The following is a 16,778-nucleotide window of genomic DNA, read 5'->3' on the forward strand; positions in this document are numbered from 1 at the left end:
GAGATTCTGATTGGCTGGAGGTGTTTGTTCGATTTCGTTGTTGCTTAAACTAATACTCTCTTTATTATCAGATGTGATACTGAGTTTGTCAACAGTACAATCGTAAAAAGCAATATGAAATCCGATACATACTTAACAACAATGAAATTTTCGTACGAAGATAAAGATATGAGTCAACAAAGTATTTTAACAGTCCAAGTCAAGGTCAGCATTTGAACAATTCCTTTAAATCTCCGACACTTCGTAATATAAAAGAAAATTAAGGAAACCTGCTTAATCTAAGCGAAGGTATAACACACATTTAAATTTTAAGATCAGTCCGTACTGTGATAATAGAGGAGATTTAATGAAATAGTTTTCCTTTAGCCTACTTTGATTTTCGCAATTTTTTCAAACCTCCCTCCCAGTGAACTTGTCTTTCCATTAGAATTTTTAATTATTCAGAGTTGTGGCATGATTTAACCCGTCACGTCCCGAGGTTTTCCGCACCTATGACATCCCCCAGTCCCGAGCCTTTTTGGAAAAATTTTTTTTTTGCTGAAACTTCCGCTTAGGTCAAGAAACGAAGGAAAATCACAAAGAGAGTGGTTCCCGCGGTCTATAAGTGGTCCGTACAGGTGCGGTTCCCCCCCGCAGGTATGGTGTTCTGTAATGGGCTGGATATGCGTTTACGTTTTCTATGGTAATGAATAATGGGAGAAACAACACACAACACCTCTATATTTATTGAATTTGAACTAATAAACAATAACAGTAACAATATAATGGATTTCAGACACATATATATGAAAAATAAGCATTGTACCATCGCGCGAGCATAGCGAGTTTGGTCCGAGTCGTAACATGCTACAGTATATGCTAAGTTTCTGGTATGAGTCAACCTATCATTTTTTCTACTTGTATACTTCTGTTTCAATGACATTTTACCAATTACAACTGTTTGTAAGTGTTTTCAGATGTTTTCATTCATTATGATGACATGCAGCATAAGTATAGTGCACATCAGCTTAATAAGCGCACTCGCTATGACTCGTATTTCAACATACCAAATTGTTTTATCACTTTCCAATTATTTTCCCCTTTACATAGAACCTTTCCTCCACCACTGTAAAGGTTTTCAATTATTTTCATTCATTACGAGGGCATTTAGCGATATGCTAGCGCATATTCACGTAGCAACCACGATCTCAAACACTCGTGTTTCATCATCTACTTTATTTATTCACTCCAATTATAATTTCCCACTTACATTACACACGTTTACACCCCTATAATGCACTGTACATACTTACTGCCATTATTTATTCAAGTGAGCATGAGAATATCGCCTGAAAATACCCTCGCAAGGAATGTTTCGACAAACATAATACTCACACACTTATATACTAATTCACTCACACACTTATATACTAATTATTCACTTTATCACTTCCTGACTTTTATTTTGACTAATACGTGCCTTATTCATTCAACTGAGCGTCAGGAAATCTTATCTTTATACACACGCTATGAATATTTCACTTAGAATATATATCATCACATACAATAATTTGAACTTATACCCGTAAGAATGTCCCATAATAATAATTATATAATTACGGGCCGTATTTATTGCACTGAGCGACAGAATATCGCATCATACAACCCTCTCTATGTAAGTTTCAACTTAGGGCAGATTTATATACTTACACACAATGTTTTCACTTATGTTCTACCCGTATGCACTTTATATTAATATTTGGAGATCAACATGACTGATAATTTCACTGAGCGTCTGTCTGTCGCATTTACCTCATAATTTCAGCGTCCTTTCGCATTCACACCATGCTAAAATTGCATCAACGTGTGATATTCACTAAAACATGGGTGAATACAGAGACCCACGTCACACTGCACGCATTCATAGCGGGTGTCCTTCCTCTGTGTCGTGAGTCTCACCTGGGAATTACTGCACACGTGACACCTGCGTTGGGGCCTAGGTCTGTTTGGCTGGGGAGGGATAGGAGTGGGGAAATGGCGGCCGGATATTCTCTGGGGAGTTTGGGCAATAGGGGCAGTGCGGGTGCGATGTTGGGGCCTTTCAACAGCATACTTTGCAAAGATTTCTCTTGTGAGCTCCCTCACAAACCCTTCAAATGTTTCCTGAACTCCTGTGGTCATGGCGTGAAGGTGGTGGCAATTCAGAGCAGTGATATCTAGTAAGTGAAAGAACAGTTTTTTATACCACTTCATCGTTGTCCTGGCACACTCTACCGTCGATATCATGGAGTCTGACTGGTCCACGAGGTGCATGTTTATATTGTAATCCATAACACACTCAGGTTTCCAAACACGACGCCTGCTCTCGCTACAGAAATCTACAGAATCAGTACGGTGCATCAAGGGGCGGTGAACCGTGGACAAGAGGCTTACTTCTCTGTTGTGGTTCCACATTGTGGCAAGGATGTTGTTGGATTTGAAGAAGACAACCTCACTCCTTGCAAGTTTCCGCCCTACCTTGGCCATGTGACGCCGTTTCACCTTTACGGTTCCACAGACTCCCGTTTCATGTGTGTGAAGATAACGAGCGAGAAGAGGGCTAGTGTACCAATTGTCGAGGTAGAGAACGTGACCGCGATGAAGGTAGTCTTGTATCATCGTCTTTACCACTGCTCCCGACAGTCCAATACTTCGATCTTCTATTATGTCTGTCTGTGCACCGGTGTACAAGACTATGTCTTGCACGTATCCAGTCCTGCAGTCACACATAACAAAGATCTTGAACCCAAAACGGTGCCTTTTGCTGGGTATATACTGTCTGAATGAAATATTGCCTCTCCACAACACGAGACTCTCGTCTATGACGAGATCTCTATAGGGATAGAATGAGGAACGAAAGGTTTGCCTGAGGTGATCAAAGACCAACTGAATTCGCCTCATTTTGTCAGTGTTGTTTGCATTTGCAGGGTCATGAGCATCATAAAAATGGAGGCGACTTAGAATTTGTTGAAACCGATTACGGCTCATCACTTGACCAAATATGGGGGTAAACATAACAGGGTCCCTAGTCCAGTAAGCAGGAATTCTATTCTTTCTTATAATACCCATCAAAAGGACCAGGGCAAAAAATAACATTTCTGGAAGGGAGACAGGGTAATCATAGATCATAGAATGCCTACTCCTTGTTCCCAATCTTTCACTCTCTAGGCGCTGGGCGCTTGCAAACAGGTTTGTTTGGTGTACAATCTGCTCAACAAATGCCTCACTGAAAAACAGGTGGAAAAAATCCAACCTGGTGGAATTACTGTGAATTCCTGGTGCAATGCAGCCAGATCGCCCTTGCTCAGTGAAGGGGTGAATGAGGGGAGAAAAATCACTCCCATCCTCCCAATCCCACGACACAAATCCCTCGTCCCCATCAGCCCCATCACCGCCTTCGTCTGGGTGGGGAGGAGATCCTGGTTGGGGAGGTGGGGGAGAAGGAGTACGGAGGGCTTCCCCACTGTCACTCCTCTTCCCTCTGCCTTTACCCTTTCCCTTTCCCTTACCCTTACGGCCTTGAGGAACATTAGGGGGCTGTGGGGATGAAATAGGAGAATATTGGGGAGCAGAAGACGTGCTGGGGAGTGGTTCCTCCCCACCTTCCCCCTCCATTACCACACCACGTGCTCTCTCACGCAACCTAGCTCGACCACGTGTTAGGGGATATTGGGGAGCATAAGACGTGCTTTGGAGTGGTTCCTCTCCACCTTCCCCCTCCCTCACAACCCCATGTGATAAGGAATGCACCCGCACTGGCCCACGTGATCCACTATGCCGCCTCACACTACGTAGGGAGAGCAATGACTCACTCATGTCACTCTCACTTTCCCTAATCCCTGGACTTTCCCTTTCACTCCCCACTCCCTCCACTTGACTTCCTAGCTCCCCAAACAGAATGCTAGGCCCATACCTGCTCATACGACGTGGTGTGCGCTCTGGGCCACGATGTGTAATCACCTCCCGTCCATACCACGTGGCAGCACGTCCCACGGCTCGGTCCTCATCCTCGTCCTGGAATTCTGCTTCCAAATCACGCTGGGGATAGGGATAGGATATACCACGTGCCTTCTTTGCCTCCTGCCCCTCTCTAACAGCACGGTAAGTCACGTACTGCCGCTTCCTGGGTGACGGAACTTCCTCGTCACTGCTGGTGGTTTCTTCCTCCTCTGGCTGCACATAATATTTGTCCATCTCCTCGTCGTCCAGTGGGGAATCACTGTCGCCGGTAAAGGTGTCCAGGGCGACTTGAATCTCGCTGTCTGAGAGACCTCTCTTAGCCATGTCTGAGCAGGACCGTGGCTACCAGGTGAGTGGACGAGTGGTGGGCTAGCGCGGGTCGCGCGGGGTCGCCGAGTGTCCCCGCCTGGTGGCAGGTAGGGGAAGGTCAGGCGAGGGTACGTACCGCAAATCAAGCGCGAAATTTGAAAATTATCGAAATTATGCACATTGCAATTGCACGACGTACTGGTACGTCGCCGGGACTGGCAAATGCAAATCGTTGCAACGTACCCATACGTCAACGGGACGGGGCGGGTTAAGGGTGCGGACTGATCATAGAATTTAAATGTGTGTTATACCAATGCTTAGATTAAGCAGGTTTCCTTAATACTCTGTTATATTACGAAGTGTCGGAGATTTAAAGGAATTGTTCGAATGCTGACCTTGACTTGGACTGTTATAATACTTTGTTGACTCATATCTCTATCTTCCTACGAAAATTTCATTGTTGTTAAGTATATATCGGATTTCGTATTGCTATTTACGATTGTACTGTTGACAAACTCAGTATCACATCTGATAATAAAGAGAGTATTGGTTTAAGCAACAACAAAATCGAACAAACACTTCCAGCCAATCAGAATCTCGGCAGGAACAGTGTTGCCATACATGCCTGGCCAGATTAATTGGTATGAGGTATAGCTGTGACCCCTGGCCCATCTGGATATGAACTCAGTTGGCCACAGGAAACCAACGATGCATTTTCGTGTCTGTGCATCCAGGCAAGTCTTCTGTCTGGGTGCATCAGCATCACCACAGGAAGGTATTCCTTTCTAGCACTATATGGGCAACAAGAACCACTGTGTACCAAAAACGTGAATTAGTGTAAAGGCAAAACACAAATAAACAATTTCCCGGTATATTTCACTTTAATGATCTTCAAGGTGGTGGTTCAATCGGTAGAGAGGTGGCCTGCAGTCCTAACGGACCCGGGTTCAAATCCACGCTGGGGCAGGGAACAATTTAAGGATTTGAATTTCATTAAACCAGGCTTTACTGATCTACCAGAAGACCCGCCAACATGTCGTAAAAATACCCCCACTAATACCAATACACCAGTCCTGTATGAGACAGCCCTAGCATGTACAGGTCTCCCTCGTCTTACGCTGTATCGTTTTACGATATTTTGCATTTACGATCGTTCTTTTTTAGTACCAAGTGTTCATTTTATGATTGAGCTCCCTTGCATTTACGACTGGGCATGTGGAAATCCCGCGCTCACAGGCAGATCACCTAAGAGTTGTGAGGAGGCTGGCAAAGCAAACAACAACTTCCAGCTTCTTCAAACCCACTGCTAGTCCATCTGCCTCTGCTACCACTGAGTCATCCACCCCTGCCACCCAAACTTCCACTACCTCTCATTCTCCTGAGTCATCCACCCCTGCCATCCAAACCTCCACCACCCCTGCTTCCTCCCTCTCCACCTCTTGTGTTGACGAGTGATAGGCTTTGGCCCAGGATGTCTCCTAGCCTCAGAGGAGACATTAAGCCATTATGTTCTCCAGCCTCGGGAAGGACCGACTAAGGATGGACGGAGCTACAGTACAGTAGGAGGGTACATAACAGTACAGTACAATACAGTACAGCTGTATTTCATGTTGTTTTTGTTATTTCATGTCTTTATGTTTGCAAATGTACATACATATGTGATTCAGATGCACTACAATACATAAACATCATCATTATTATTGCAAATTAGATCACTTGTATGGGTCTTCGGTTCCTTATACTGTACACAAGTCCAGGAACGCATCCCTATTTTTCCCATTAAACCTTAATTTCTATCTATCTATCTATCTATAGCCCGATGCCCTAATCCCGCAAAGGGTGGCCGCAGACAAAACGCCTCCAAGTATCTCTGAAACCCACCATTTGACTACCCTCCCCCCAACTCATCCACCCCTCCCTCATATATCTCTCAACTCCATCCCTCCACCTCATCCTCGGTCTACCTCTCCCTCTCCCTCCCCCCACCTCACCTACATACACCCTCTTAGTCAGTCTTTCATTCTCCATTCTCTTCACATGTCCAAACCACATCAGTGTATTTCTCCTAATATTCTCAACCAAATCCACATCCACCCCACAGCGTTCCTTCACTTCTTCATTCGTCAACCTGTCCCTCCACGTCACTCAACATGCTCCTCTCAAGTAACTCATTTCCACTGCTCTCACTCTTGACTTGTTCCCTTCTTGCAAGGTCCACGCCTCGCTTCCATACGTCAGGGTAGGGATCACAATACTATCATGCAGTGACTTCTTAACTTCCATACTCACCTCCCTACTTCTCATCACTGCTTTCAGTGTACCAACAACCTTCCTTCCCTGCTGTACCCTTTCACGCACTTCATCCCCCAAAGTTCCATCCTTACTCATCACACTACCCAAGTACTTGAATGCACTCACATTCTCCATATCCTCACCATCCAACCTCACTGCACACTCTGTGACTTCATTCCTCTCAAACACCATAACTTTACTTTTGTTTACATTAACTTTCAGATTCCTCCTCCTACACACTGTCCCAAATTCATTCACCAAACCTTGCAACTCCCATTCATCTTCACTCAACAACACTGTATCATCAGCAAACAGCAACACCGGAAGCTTCCAAATCTCACCCTCATTCATTAAAGCCACCCCCACATCCACTGCCCTACCCTGCACCTCCTTTACAACCCCATCCATGTATATATTAAACAGCCATGGAGACATCACACAACCTTGTTTCAGTCCCACATTGAGATCAAAGAACTCACTCAGCTCACCATCCACTCGCACCGTAGCCCTAGCTCCCTCGTACATACTCTTCACAGCACTCAACAATTTCCCCTCCACTCCATATATTCTTAATACCTTCCACATACCTTGCCTATCTATTCTGTCATAAGCTTTCTCCAAGTCCATGAAGGCAGCATACACTTTCCTTCCCGTCTCTAGATACTTCTCCACTAAACATCTTAGAACAAATATCTGATCTACACACCCTTTTCCATTCCTATATCCCCCTTGTTCTTCTCCAACTAGCTCCTCTGTCATATACCTAACCCTATCAATGAGTATTCTACCATATATTTTACCAGTCACATTAAGAAGGCAAATACCCCTATGGTTACCACATACTTCTCTCTCCCCTTTTCCTTTGTATAAAGGAACAATTATACCTGATTTCCAGTCCTCTGGAACCCTTCCCTCTTCCCAAGCCAATCTACACTTCCATATCCACTCCACAACAATCTCACCCCCATACCTAAGCATTTCACCATACACTCCATCAATTCCTGGGGCCTTTCCCAACTTAATCTTCTTCATCGCTTCCACTACTTCTGCCCTACTGATCTCTTCCTCCCTCCTCTCATCTCTTCTTCTCCCAGCCACTCCCCAACCACTTATACTCGCATTGCTCTCACTCTCTACATTCAACAAATCCTCAAAGTGCTCCTTCCATCTCCTCAGTTTCTCTCTCTTCTCCACCAACAATCTATTATTCCTATCTTTCACTCCCCTACTATTTCCCCTTTCACACTGCCTTCCTTTCTTTACCTCCTTCCAAAACAATTTCTTACTCTCCCTCCATTTCACACTCAGATTCCTCCCAAACTCTTCATCCACTTTCTTCTTACTCTCCTTCACCAGTCTCTTAACCTCCCTTCTCCTGCTCACATATACCTCTCTCTTCTCTCTCTCATCTTCTCCCCTACCTCTACTCGCTAACCATTCACTATATGCCTTCTTTTGTTCCACCGCTCGTTTCACCTCATCATTCCACCATGCTGTCCCTTGCACACCCTTGCATCTCCTCCTCACTCCACAAACCTTAACTTCGCTTTATGATATTTCGGTTTACGATTGCCTTTCTAGGAACACATACCAATTGTAAAACGAGGGACACCTGTATTCAATATGGACAGTGGGTGTTAGCGCCGAAGTGGTGCCATGTAGAGGTGTATGGTATGTACGAGGACTGCTGGGCCTTGATAGCAGACTGTGAAGCCTATGCTCAGAGTCGGGCACATTAAAAAAAAAAAAAAAAAAAAAAAAAAAAAAAAAAAAGCAATTGGTCAGCCCTTGGTTAAATGATCATCTTGGTATATGTTACGATTAGCACAGTTGCCATAATGTTCTACAGTTGCCATAATATTCTCCAAGCAGTGCACATCCTGATCGTCAACAGTTAATCATGGCCACTTCATTTACCAAACTGCCTCCCCCCCCCCCACATGTTCACTCTCGTGTTTCAGTCATTTGTATGCATTCTGTTCATTCACAATCTCTCTTCCCAGCAGTCCTTGTGGTTTCTCTGCATTGGTGAGTTCACCTACTGCACTGAATGATTATGTCTGATATACTCTTGGGAAGGTATACTGATTATGGATATAAACAAACGAGGGAAGAAAACTGCTGTGATTAGTTATAGGCTATCAGAACGAGGTTTGTTCGGATGTGTCCGACCTTATGCTCTAAAAAAATACATAGTTATCCTGTTGAGCCAGGATGCTAATCTCCCTTAAAAGAGGTCCCTTCTGAACTGACAATGTAGCCCAGTGTTCTTTCCACTCCCTGAAGTATTTTTCAAAGTCGGTTTTTAGCATCTCCTGCAGGTGTTTCATTACGTTCGTCATGATCTCTTCTCTCGTCTCAAAGTGGGAACCCTTAAGCGGAGTTTTGAGCTTGGGGAATAATGAAAAATTGCACGGAGCCATGTCTGGTGAGTAGGGAGCCTGTTAGACCTGTGAAATGTTGTGCTTGATGAAAAATTTCTGAATCAGTTGCGAAGAAGGGGAAGGAACATTGTCATGGTGCAGCTTCCAACTTGCCGCTTTCCAAAGGTCTGGTCTTTTCTGCCTAACTGCATCACAAGGATGACAGATAACATCAAAGAAGTAATGTCTGTTGACAGTCTGACTTTCTGGTGCATATTCATGACGCACAACACCATGGTAGTCGAAAAAAACAGCAACATGTGAGTGCATGTCACTTTGCTGAGGACCTCTCATGCTTTTTTTGGCCAATGTGACCCTGCAAGCTTCCACTGGGATGACTGTGCTTTGGTTACTGGGTCATACCCGTACACCCAAGTCTCATCTCCAGTGATAACAGTCTTCAGAAAGTCTGGATCGTGATTTGCACATTCCAACATGTCTTAAGCAACATTCATCCAAGAGCTCAACAAATGCAATGAAGCACCTGCAGGAGATACCGAAAACCGGCTTTGAGATATGTTTCAGACAGTGAAAAGAACGCTGGACTACATGTGTCAAGTAAGATGGGGCCTACTTTGAGGGGGTATTAGTGTCCTAGCTCAACAGGTTAGCTATTTATTTTTATAGAACCTAAGGTTGGATACTTTCTGAACAGACCTCGTATTCAGGTGGACCTTAATATCATTAGTTTGACATAATTAGAGCAAAAGTAAACATCCTGCTACATATAACCCTCCTCCCCAACTCGTAAACAAGATCTTTTCTTGTTTTCTTGGTAATATCACTGAAGGTGAAGTACTTGCTGAGTGCTTATGCATCATTAACCCCTTCACTCATATCAGAAATCCTATCAAAAGGAAGAGAGAGAGAGAGAAAAAAAAAGTAGGTAGGGACACCCACCATTCATTCACTTATGTACTGCCTTCAGGTGTCTCTACCACAAGCTTTAAGCCAATAAGCTTCCTGTAGCTACACCAAAAAAGCATTTACTATACCAGATGCTAAACATATAATTAAACATTGCTGTATTATGGTGCTGTAACTCAATGGGGGCCACCATGCTTCATATCCAAGGATACCTGAAGTTTACTGTTCAAATATTGCAACCAAAGGTGAGTGAAGCTGGTCACTCACCCCTTAAATGTCGGGTGTGGCAGCAGGGCTCTGAACCCCACACTCTTCATGGGGTAAAAAAAGAATGAATGATGAATGGATGGATGAGGTGCCAAACATAAGAGTCACGTCACAGCCAATCATTATCTACTTTGCAGAATCACCATAACTAGCCCACTTTCTACCATCAGACTGTTTTATGCATAGATACTGTTTACTGGGACTCAAACAGAACTTACTGATCTCCCACTTTATACAGTACTAGATGCAACATGCACAGCAAAACCATCTACTTCTATACATGGATATACTGGGAGAGAGAGAGAGAGAATGACGCACTTAGTACCGGTAAATTTGCAGAACACCAAATTCATGATTTTACCATATTTTTGATGATGCCTGCTGGTTTCTTTGATCTGCCAGCTGTAAGTACACATCAAAATAACACTGTTTATTGTAACTAGTGTCTGCATTCACTCATCCTTTTTACCCTCCCTACAAGCGGCCAAGGGTAGCAAGACAATGCTTAAAAATGATGAACTATTGCATGAAAATGTCCCTCAGTGACTTTGGTTCATTGTGCATGAGGAGGAAAATAGGAGACTTTATAAAAGAAAGTAAATTAAACCCCTAAAATCCTGAGCCAAAATCACAGATGAAATACAGAAACCAGATACCGAACTTGAATGCAATGACAGTGACAAAATGCCATTTCCTAACACCAATATTCTAAAGGAATTAATTATGAGAAGCATTTACAAGAAAAAGTAATAATTTTATAAGGCAAATATACAAGACAGTTCAGAAACTACAAAATCCATGAAAGTACGTGGCCACAGTTTAAACTGCTAGCTTCAGTATCCATGAGTGTCTGAATTCATTCCTTCACAGCCACTGGTATGCTGGTGGGCTAGGGGTCCCAGATCCACTGCCTGGACCAGGGACTGTGCAGTGAGTGGGGCCTGTGGTATGTCTATCCCCCCTTTATTAATCCTGACTATGACAAAACACAAGAATAAGTTTCAAAGCAAGCCTGAGGACAGTAAATCACCCAGGGGGATGAGGGTGGGGGTTCATGGAATGTGGGAAGTTTGAGGAGAAGAACGGGGAAAGTCATTGAGGCATTCAGTAGGAGGTGGGTGGATGTGGCTTGTTTGCAGGAAGTACGGTACAGGGGTGGATCTGCCAGAAAGACTGTTGGGAAGGACTGTTACTATAAGTTGTTTTGGCAGGGGGGGACAGACGGATATGGGGATGTTGGTGTGATGGTTGCAGAGAAATGAACTGAATATGTTATGAATGTTATAAGAGTAAGCGATAGGATATTGGTAGTGAAAATTCTATTCGGCAGAAAGATAGCTGCAGTTATATTGGCATATGCTCCACAGGCAGGATTGGATGAAGCAGAGAAAGATAGATTTTGGGATGACTTAATATGAGTAGTAGGCGGTATGCGGGATGATGAGATAGTGGTTTTGGGAGGGGACTTAAATGGTCATGTAAGTGAAGCAGCACAAGGTTATGAAGGAGTACATGGGGGATGTGCTTATGATATAAGGAATGAAGAAGGGGAAAGGATACTCGAGTTTGGGGAGGCAACAGACATGATTGTGTGCAACACATATTTTAAGAAACGAGAAAGTAGGTTAGTTAATATGAGTCTGGGGGAAATAGCAGTCAGATAGATTATTTTTTGGTTAGGAGGGCTGATAGGAGGTTACTGAGGGATGTTAAAGTTATAGGAAGTGAGGAGTGTGTGCAGCAGCACAAACTATTGATTTGTGATATGGTGCTTAAAGAACGAGTGATGAAAAAGAGGACTTATGTACCTAAGAGGAAAATATGGAAGCTGAAAAACCAAGTAGTAAGGGATGCCTTCTATAACTAGATGAGGAGAGTGGTGGCTGAACAGGAAGCTGTAGACAGGCATTAATGAACAGTACAGAGCCCTCAAGAACAATTTCTTGAGAGTTACTGATGTAACATGCGGTTGGACAAGAGGACCACCAAGACATAAAGTAACTTTGTGGTGGGATGAGGGTGAAGAAGCTGCAGTTAAGGAGAAAAGAAGGCTTTTCCGGGAATGGAAGAATGGTGGTAGCAAGGAGGAATACTTCAATGCCAAGTGTAGAGCTAGAAGAGAGGTATGCAGGGCAAAGTCTGAGTCACAGAGACTATTACTTGATAACCTAAATCATGTGTAAAGGAAAAATATGATATTTAAGGTGGCAAAGCAGATGAAGAGGGATAAAATCAGGATATTATAGGTGAACAGTATGTGAAGAATGATGAAGGATGGGTAGTGGTGAACAGTGAGGATATTAAAGATGCATGGAGAAAGCATTATAACCGGTTGTTGAATGAGGAGTCTGACTGGGACAGGGAAGGATTGGAGCAAGCGGATCCAGTGTTTGGCCCTTGGCCTTTGATTGATGCTGCTACTGTGAGTGAGGCAATAGGCAGGATGAAGGTGGGGAAGGCAGCAGGTGTGTCTGCGTTGACTGCCGAAATGTTGAAGGCCTCAGGAGATATAGGGGTAAGGTTAGTCACTGACCTGATAAATAGGATTATTTATGAGTGTGTTGTCCCAGATGATTGGCTGAAGAGTGTAATTGTAAATGTGTATAATGGGAAGGGTGATGCCTTGGAATGAGGAAATTATAGGGGTATAAAGCTTTTAGATCAGATAATGAAGGTAATGGAGAGAGTTTTAGAAGGTATGATTGGAGAAAGAGTGAATATTGATGGGATGCAGTTTGGGTTTATGCCAGGTAGGGGGACCACTGATGCCATATTCATTGTTCGACAGCTTCAGGAAAAATATATTGGTAGGAGAAGGGATCTGTACTTTGTTTTTGTTGATTTGGAAAAGGCCTTTGACAAAGTCTCTAGACAGGTGGTGAAGTGGGCAATGAGAAAGCTTGGATTGGAGGAGTGGCTGGTTAGGGTGGTTATGGCTATGTATGTGGGTGCTCGCACCCAGGTAAGAGTGAATGGAGATTTGAGTGATGAGTTTTCCATGAATGTTGGTGTGCATCAGGGGTCAGTTTTGAGTCCCGTGTTTTTTATCACGATACTTGAAGCCCTCTCATGTGACTTTAGAAACGGACTCCCGTGGGAGATGTTGTATGCCGATTATTTGGAGTTGATTGCAGAGAACGAAAGGGAGGCGGAGGAAAGGTTTAGGAAGTGGAGAGATAAAACAAAAGTGATGATATCTAGGGTTGGTGGCGGCACTGTCAAAGACGAGGGAGAGTGGCCATGTGCAGTTTGCCACAAGGGCGTGGGAAGTAATTCCATCTTGTGCAGTGTTTGTGATACATGGGTGCACAAGAGATGTAGTGGTATCAGAGGTAGACTGCGAGATAATGCTGATTTTATGTGTACGGCGTGTCGGGGAGAGCAGGTGGAGATTGTCAGGCGTGGAAGGATTGAACTTGCTGGTGAATCTCTTGAGTGTGTGGAAGAGTTTTGTTATTTGGGGGACATGTTGTGTGTTGAAGGTGGGGCTGGAGCTAGCTCTGTGGCTAGGGTGAGGACTGGTTGGAAGAAGTTCAGGGAGCTCTTGCCTCTTCTGACATTGAGAGAGCTCTCCCTACGTGCTAAGGGGTCTTTGTATGCAGCATGTGTTAGGGGTGTAATACTGTATGGTAGTGACACCTGGGCAATAAAGGAGGAGGAAATTCGCCAGCTCAGACGTACAGAATTGACAATGATTAGGTGGATGTGTAATGCATCCCTGCGTGCAAGGTCTGGGGGGGCTGGGTTTACGATGGAAGAGTAGTAAGGTAGGACGGGACTGGAGTGTATTGGTGTTGTGACGAGGAGAGGTAGAATGAGATGGTTTGGACATGTGGAGAGGATGGGGGATGATAATTGGGTGAGGAAGGTGAGAAGTGTTAATATTGGGGTGGGATTGTGAGGGGTAGACCGAGAAAGACATGGGACGAGGTCATTAAGTGTGACCTCGGGGTTAAGGGATTGAACAGGGAGGCTGCAATGGATCGTGCAGCATGGACAGCCGCCAATAGGTGACCAAGGCTGACGCATGCAAGCATGTTGGAGCCTTTAAAAATGAAACAATGAGGGCCACAACAATTCTTCTTATTGTTGTTTACTGTTTTATCTGTTCCTTTTTCTGCTTCAATGTTCTTACTGTACTCTGGGGAGCTGTATTTGGTCATTGTGAATGCTTCAAAAATGATGTAGAATAACAGTTTGAACTATCATAACAACAGCAATGTGGAGTGAATGCGTGTGCATGTGAAATATAGAAATTAAACAACAATATGTGAAATGCAGACAAATGACTGTACAGAAAATAACTGGTTCCTGATGGTCTTTCATAGCGGTCGTTTTTTTTCGTGTCATATTGTTTTTCCTTAAACTTCTATCAATCTTAGTAGCCCTTATTTTCATGAATGTATGGTCAATATAAACATGCATAAATACAAAGACTGTAAGATATTTGTGAATTCTGTACAGTACTGAGTAAGGAAAGTTCTTAGTCATTTAAAATTGTTCCTCCAGTTGAGGGATTCAGTTTCAACTCACGTGCCACATCACTCAGCCTCTCTCCTCTCTCCACTCTCGTAATTATGTCCACTTTGGTTTCTATTGTAATTGCATGCTGTTTTCTCCTGCTACCATCACCACTTTCACTAAGTTTCCGTTTCTGAGACATTTGGGGGGAAATGATCAAGTCTAAATGACAAAAATTGCAGCTGATGTTACAATTGTTGATAACATCAATGCTTTGGGCTTCCAAGAAGGAAGACGGGAGCATACAGTCGGCATCAGTTGGAGACCACGGACTTGTACGTGGCGTGTGGTATGAATCAGTATTTTTTTTTTTCTTCTTTTACCTCTGAAAAATATTTTTTTTCTCTCTGCGTTTTATTATAAGTTGATACTTCATAAGTAGAAGTCTGACTGTATTTTAATCCTGTACCTTGGCTACTGTTTTTATTCAACATAAATATACAGAACTTCAGAACAAAATCTAGATTTCCTCCCCGTTACACTATGTATATATTGTACAGGATAAATGTATATAACCTACCCGTATCCCTCACCAACATGGAGACAGTTCCAACATTCTTGACCTCTTCCTTACAATTAATCCTTCAGCTTGCACTGTTAATCTTTTCTCTCCGTTGGGCTCCTCCAATCAAAACTTTATCACGTTAACCTGTCCTATCACTCCAGTACGGCCTTTCGACCTTCCCAAGAAGCAGCAGCTGTGGAATTTTGGAGCTGGTAACTGGGAGGCCATCAGGCAGTGCTTCTTTGATTTTTCATGGATTGATTATTGCCTCCATGGTCGAGAGCCATCTGAGTGTGCCTTGCGCATTATGGAGCATGGAAGAAAATATTCCTTTCTCCATCCTGATAAACATGTATATATATACAGTAATCCCTCCAATATCCGACGTAATAGGGCCACAGGCAGGTCCAGATAGTGGTCCTGTCCGGATATTGGGCCCCAGCTTATGGACTTGTACTTATGGACCCTAACTAAGAGAAACACCTATACACAGCACCTATTTAAGACCCAAATCACACCAATAAGGCTCATAAATGACTGAAATAAATGCAAAAGAAGCATAAAATGAGGGTTTTGAGGTAGGTTCATACAATATTAAACATACTGGGAACTTACAAATGCCTGGCTCCTGGATCCTGGACTGGTACTTATGGACCCTAACCTAACCTAACTCAGAAAAACACCTTCCTACTGCACATGCATAGCTCCTAACACCCTATTCACACCAATAAAGGACATTAAAGAGCGAAATGAGGTGTTTGAGGTAAGTATAGTATGGAAAAAAGTACAGTATGAAACATTCTGCCTACTTACAGCAGGTCCATGGCCATCTCGATGAATAACCGCCTCCTCTCGGACTCTGACGGTAAGAAGGATTTCCTGAAGCACTTGCAGTACACTGTTCATGAAGTCTTGCACTGAACTTAGTCAATCGCACTCAGAAGTCCGTTCTCTTCACAGTGCGCACTCGTCTAACTTATGCTCCATTGTAACTTACTAAGTGTTGCACTCTGCACTTTAACTTTTCCCACTCTTATAGCCATTTTCTAAAGCAAAAACAAACATGTCTATTTACATTAAAAGTTGTTTCAAGATTGTATTCTCACTCACAACTGTAAATCCTTAGCACAACACACTGTTTTTTTCACTGCACAACACTGTACATTCCCGTGTGGTCTAGTGGAGAAGTTCTTCCTGTTTAATCACTGTCAGAGTCCAAGAGTATCACTGGCAGGTGACCTAGGGGTGCGTCGCTGGGTCGTGGTGATGGTGTACCCACTGCAAACGACTCTGAAGATGGACGCAAACTCACATCGAGCGGTGACTCCACCGTGGCTGAAGTGCTGGGCTGCGGCTTGGAACATGAGGGCCTGTCTTGGGGAGGCAACGGAGTGGAACCAGGGCTGGGCACAGCGGGGGTCACGGGCTTGAGAAAACTGTCAATGGTTGATTGACACAAGGAACGACGATTCTGACGATTGATGATGCGCTGCCTGAAAGCACGCACTTCCTCAACAAGTCCCAAGGGCCCCATCTCCCTGTCACAGTCCGGGTGTTCCAGGTAGTCAAGAACGAACTCTAGGTGTTCCCGGAGTGCGCTCAGCTTGGGGATGGCT

The 16,778-nt window shown here is 43.8% G+C and overlaps 1 protein-coding gene across 1 annotated transcript in view; it reads right to left on the reverse strand.

Annotated features, from left to right (window-relative positions):
- The window catches only part of LOC145414965 (G protein-coupled receptor kinase 2-like), an 854,061-nt gene that overhangs the window by 751,512 nt on the left and 85,771 nt on the right, over window positions 1-16,778 (reverse strand). The gene's annotated exons all lie outside the window — the stretch shown is intronic.

This window comes from Coenobita brevimanus, chromosome 101, assembly GCF_032717465.1.
Source record: "Coenobita brevimanus isolate Jiangsu-jjx chromosome 101, ASM3271746v2, whole genome shotgun sequence".
Taxonomy (NCBI): Eukaryota; Metazoa; Arthropoda; class Malacostraca; order Decapoda; family Coenobitidae; genus Coenobita; species Coenobita brevimanus.